At 31.0% G+C, this 6,302-nt stretch overlaps 1 long non-coding RNA gene across 1 annotated transcript; it reads left to right on the top strand.

The window, feature by feature from the left end:
- Positions 1–1,559: 1,559 nt before the first annotated feature.
- On the top strand, positions 1,560–5,306 carry LOC107855727. The gene is made up of 2 exons (XR_001670351.2): positions 1,560–1,796; positions 4,884–5,306. It is a non-coding gene; the product is annotated as an uncharacterized LOC107855727 (long non-coding RNA).
- Positions 5,307–6,302: the final 996 nt, after the last annotated feature.

Genomic DNA, 6,302 nt, shown 5'->3' with positions numbered 1-6,302 from the left:
TCAAAATTTTAATTTAATTATGTCATTAAACTTGTTATATAGTTGAAAAATGTGTAAAAAATATTATAAATTAGAATAATTAATAATTCATTTCAGATAAGTTGGGATAGAGAGATATTACTTGAAAATTACGTAGAAAGTTGTATAAATCATAATATAATTAACAACTTAAAATATCTAAAACTATATAACAAATTTGATTGACTTTGTCAAATATTTCATCAGTGTCACATAAATTGAAACAAAAAGAGTAGCATATAGTATCTGAAAAAATTATGTAAAAGTACTATAAATCAATAACTAATAACGTTAAATATTTAGAAATATATAAAAAAATTATTGACTTTTCAAAATTTATCTGTACCACATAAATTGAGATAAAAAAGTAACATATATTGGGCCCGTGCTGGCACAAGCCCTGATATCTAGTGCTATATAGAAAGATGAGTGATGGAATAACCAAGGGTAATATAGTCAAATATCCTATCTTCATGACTCTAGAATCATCCATCTTCATCATACTCGTTCAAAACAAGAGTAAATACATAATTACCCCACTGATCTTGTTCAAGATTTGCAAAAAGACACATAAACTTTAACTTCGACCTATTACTCCACGATTCTTCTTTATTTCGTTGTAAACACATCATTTTGACCCTTTGCATGTATACACGCATCACAGGCGCGTGAAAGAGCTTAAATTTGACTTGTTTGACCAATTAAAAGTTGGCACGTGTAAAATAATTTAATATATTAATTTATATATATTTTTAAAATATTTATTTATTTTTTTAAAATTATCCCTGCCCCCTTTCCCCCCAAACCACCCACTCTTTCTTCTTCAACTCAATTCACCATTAAAGCTTCCATTGAAGTTTTTTTTTTTTTTTTAAATCATTCATTAAAGCTTCATTTTATAACTAAATCATATCATTTAACTACCCACCATTTCTTCTTCAACACAATATCGTCTTCAACACCATTAAAGCTCTTCAACACAATGTCAACATTAAAGCTACTCCATTGAAGCTTTTTTTTTTTTAAATCATATCATTAAAGCTCAATTTTTCAGTTAAATCATATCATTTAACTATCTTTAAAACTCAATTCAATCATAATACTATTTTTTGAATTGATTTGAAAAAAAAATGGATGGGGAGCGAGAATGGTGACAGAGTGGGAGGGTTTGGGGGAGATGCTGATGGGGTGGGGCTGCTGAATGGGGGTGGGGAGTGGAGGGGAGCTGCGGGGGAGTTACTAAATGGGGTGGGATGGAGGAAGAGGGGGTGGGGTGTTAAATTAAATAAAAAGTAGAATTTTATTAAAAAAAATAAAAAAATATAAATTAAATGTATTTGACACGTGGCAACACTTAATTGGTGCATGTATTCACTTTCTTTGTTATGATTGAGATTCAATGAAAGATGATGTGTTTGTAACGAATTAAATAAGAATTGTGGGATGGAATTGAAAGTTTAGGTATTTTTTAAAAATTTCAACCAATGTAAATGGGTAATTATGTATTTACTCTCAAAACAACAACAGGTATGCTCTTTTAATCTTCTTTCAAAATGCTCCTTCAAAACTTCGGTTTTGCCTAATTTTTTTCCACATCTCTTTCAGCTTTTCATTCACCGTTGAATAAATGTTGTTTCATACTACTTTCGACTTCAAATTTTGGACGAATTGATAGTTTTGTTGCTACTTCTTTCCTGTTTTGAAGTTCCAACTATCTCATGGGATGAGTTCTTTCAACTTTCATCCAATTTTCTACATTCTTCATGATGCAATTTCAGGTCAACTTTTATCTCATCAGTGGTTCATTTCTTGCTCTTTTGCCGGTCTGCATGTGTATTTTTCATCCGAGCTCTTCCAAATCCTTTAATTTGGTCTGAGTATACAAGACATATGGATTTTTGAGTATTCACTCGATTTTCAGAGTTGATTTGTATAATTGTTAGTTTCACATTGAGTATATGATTGCTCACTAATCTTTCTGATGATTGTGTTGCTGGAAAATTTCTGCTTATGTTAGTAATTGTTCCTGATTTGTGCATGTATTATACCTTCTTGATGATTTTTTTTCTTTGTAAACAACAACAAATTAGAAGTAGACTATATACTCAATGTGTTTGGTAATATGTCTACAAAAGATTAATCTGGACCTATATATTTTGTTGAATTTTTTTACTCATAATTTTGTGACATTTTTGCAATGAAATTAAAAATACATTGCTTTTGGATATGTTGTAGATTATATGATCAGATTCTTGTGAATGCTCGGTTATAGTTTGATCAACATTTAATAGTTTAGGGTAAGTTATTACAAATACAAAGGTGGATAATTCATTGTAGGATTTGATATTTTCGGTACCTAGAACATGATATAGCAAAGCATCATATTGAATTATTCAGCCAATAATAAAGTTGGGAACAGAAGAAGAAGAAGATGGTTTACCGTAGCTCAAATTGAAGAGCTCAAGTGTGTACTTTTACAACATTTAAATTAAAAGTATGAGGCAACACTTACATTGCACCTCATAGTTTGAAACTTTATGACTCTTCTCTAGCAATTTATGTGGTGGGGTATGTACTTTTATGACATTTATAACTAAAAATACGATGCAATATATGTTGGTCAACTTTAAGGGCTTTGTAGTTTCTTCGGTCTACTTGGCAGCTCCTACATATACTTTTTTCTTGTAGATTGGTCTAAATGGAATATAAATGCAAGTTTATGCTCTAAAATATAATGTTCCTTTGTTGTGACAGTGGGTCAACCTTCTGTCATTATGTTTTTTGCTCTAGAATTCAACTTTTTTTTTTTGGATTCAATTGAATGAATGAAGATCTATGTACTTCTTGTGATTGTGCAAAATTTTATTATGTTATCACTGCATAGAATCTTTTCATATTTGGTTACCAAATTCTCCGATTTATGATTGTTTTTGCATTGATCATGACATTATTGAGATTTTGATTTTTGTGAATCACAATACTGTGGGTTGTTTGACCTGTGCTATAATCGTCTCAGCTTTTTGATGCTTCCATTCTTCAATATTGTTCAAAGAATTTTTCAGTAAAAGGAAAACATGTATTTCACAAATAGAGATGGGTATAAAGAATCCAACTTTTTAAAAATATCATTTCTAGGCTGAAGAAGTCAAGTTAGTGGCTCAAACCCTGATAACTTTATCGATAGTCGTGTCTAAGAAGGTTAGTGGTATTATCTGCGGTGTTGCTACCAATTCGCTTAATGAATTGGTTGTTGAGTCTTATATATATATATATATATATATATAGGCTCAAACCCTGATAACTTTATCGATAGTCGTGTCTAAGAAGGTTAGTGGTATTATCTGCGGTGTTGCTACCAATTCGCTTAATGAATTGGTTGTTGAGTCTTCTGTTTGCATCTAATTATCAAGCATAAGTAGATCCCAAATTGCTATACTGTTTCTTATGATGTGTGTTTTTGAATTTATTTTGTCCCTTTAAATGGTATTCTGTTTAGAAGGTTTCAGGACATGATATATAAAAATACATAGTTTTTTGGTAGGAGTTTCCTGCATGACACTATCCTATTACAGTACATGTGCTAAGGTAATGAATTATTTTAGGTGGTGAAAAACATGTGATGACTTATTTTGAAGGTGGGAAGCTTAGACCTGTTAGCTACACATATAAGGAATCAAAATATCTTTTGCCACTATAGTTTTCTCAATGAATTTTTTTTAGGTCACAATTTTTTTTAGAAATGCTTTATGTGAGATCTAATCTTCCTGACTTCTTATATATTGGCAATTTACTTATATAAGCTTTTTTTAGTAACCATGTGACTTATGTGCCGATGGAGGCCTCTTCAGGAGGTAAGTTTTGACAATGGAAAACAGAACTTCACATTTAATTTAGCCATTTGTACACCAGTCTTAGTGAAGCAGGTTATTTGCAATGTCGTTTGACCGAGAATATTCACTTATGTCACACTGTTTGAGAGGATCTATTGAGATTGGCTAATATAGTCGACTAGAAAACCGTATTGACTACTTTGCATTGAAGCAAATTCACATTTCTTTCGACATCAGAATTTTTCAAAATGAAAGAGAATCTGGAGGAAAGTGATGCATAACTGACACAGAGACGATAAGAATTTGTAAATGTAACATTTGGAGGAAATTATAATTAAAGGAATCAGAAGCTTGCTTTTAGACTTTCAGATTGAGTATTATAACAATATAGTCTGTGCCGATATCATCCTTCAATTTTGGTTATAGATATTTGACTATTTTTGAAGCTTAAATTGATCAATGAAGTAACTCGAGCATCGAGATTGCAATAGTTTGGTATCAAATTATGGCTATCCTCGAGTAAATTTATTATTTTATTTTATTATTTTTAGTTCTTGAAGCAAATTAATTGTTTATAGAAAAGTTGCATCCTGATGCAATAAATGGTTATCTTATCTAACGTATGTTGTATGCTATATGTTTAGGTTTATCTATTCAAAGTATCAAATGCTTAATTTGTCGCTAATATATGTCAGTTTTATGATTAATGATGAAGTCTGAAGGCAGAGGTAGGAACATCATCAAATCACAATCAGGGGGTGAGATGATGTTTCCTTTGCTATATAGAAATTTTTTGGTAACGAGTTGGACGCTTATGGTTAGACTTGATGGTTTCCAAGGAGCTCTAATTCTATTTTTGGATAAATTGGAGTGCTCTTTTGAAAAACTGCACAGAAGTCTGAGGGATATGAGCTATATGAGTTTCATGCATTTGAACGAACAAGAAAATTTTCTTATCTGAAAGTTAATATTTGCGAATGATATACTAACACTTGGATTTTATTTTGTTTTTCTCTTGTGGGTGGCGACTGGCAGTTCTATTTGTTTTGGCTCAGTGATGCAGTTTTATATCAATTTTGCAACTGTACAAGTTGGGTGAGATTTCTCCAGCTAAGAGCCTGTTTGGATGGACTTATAAACCAAAAGCCGTAAGAAATCCTTATGATGTTTGGCTTATTTTTTAATTTTGGATTAAAAACAAGTGCTTTAAAGCACTTTCTAATTTTACCGAAACACTATAAAAGTGCTTAAAAGCATCTAAAATAAGTCGCTCCAAAACAGGCTCTAATTCATTCTAGGATTGATGAGCTAGGCTTTGTTATGGAAAAATAATTGAAGCCTTATATCAGAAGTTATGATTTATAAAAATTTGAATATGTCTTTCGAGGAAAGATTTTGTGTTGTTTATATAAAATCTTGGCACTATAATCTAAAGTAAGACCGAAGATCTCTTACATATTTAATTTACTCTTTAATCTCAGCACTTGGTATTAGATTTTGAAATACGTACATTTGCTTATACCACATATGTTATTTGTAAAAACATTACAGCTAAAACAAGGGACTTGTTTGAGATGTGACCTATAGTTCATATGAAGTCAAATACTTTTGACATTGCTAGAGATTCAGTTGTGCCAGCACTCAAACTGAAAAGTTATCACTTTTTGACCGTTATAAGGTGAATAATTTTATTGATTTATTCAAATTGAAACTTTGTCCATTTTTGTGATAATGTTTGTTATACTTTTTGTGTCATTACTTTCTTAATAGTAGCTATTACACACAATTTTTGAAGTCAAAATATGCGACTAAAAGCTTGGAAAGAAGCGTTGAAAAACTAACTACTATATCTCAGGGCTTTAAAATTTATAAAAAAACTTCAGGTCTTTAGTTAGTGATTGGTTGAGTGATAGAGAGAAGGAAGGGCAGGGGCCGGGGAGGTAAATCAGAAAAAAAAAGAAATAAGAAAAAACACCTTGATTTTGAACACGCCAAGGACAAGCAAGGGAAGCACAAACTAACTGATGGCAGGGGTCGGAGATAGAAAGTGACCAATTTCTATTTCGTACACTTTATGATTTAGCTTACTTATAATATTAGGAAACTCATATATTGAACTAAATGTGATAATAACTTAGAGAATAAAGTAATAACCTGCTACAATTGGTTAAAAATTGCATTAGATATTTAAAAACTCTCTACATTGTCATTCTATATAACTTAAGCTCTAACAATATTCATCACACATTCAGCTAATCAAGGAATTCATATTTTCGCAAGTTAAAAGGAAGGGGCAATTAGCTTTGCACCAACATACAAATATAAAATTAACATGGATATATATGTCAGGGAGACTCAAAGAGAAGGGAGAAGAAGAGATTGTTGGATTGGCAAGTTATTTTTTTTTTTTGATGGACAAATTGCAAAATCTTTTTTCCAACAAAACATGATAGT

This window comes from Capsicum annuum, chromosome 1 (genome assembly GCF_002878395.1).
Source record: "Capsicum annuum cultivar UCD-10X-F1 chromosome 1, UCD10Xv1.1, whole genome shotgun sequence".
Taxonomy (NCBI): Eukaryota; Viridiplantae; Streptophyta; class Magnoliopsida; order Solanales; family Solanaceae; genus Capsicum; species Capsicum annuum.
This window is presented reverse-complemented; position numbering and strand designations above follow the sequence as displayed.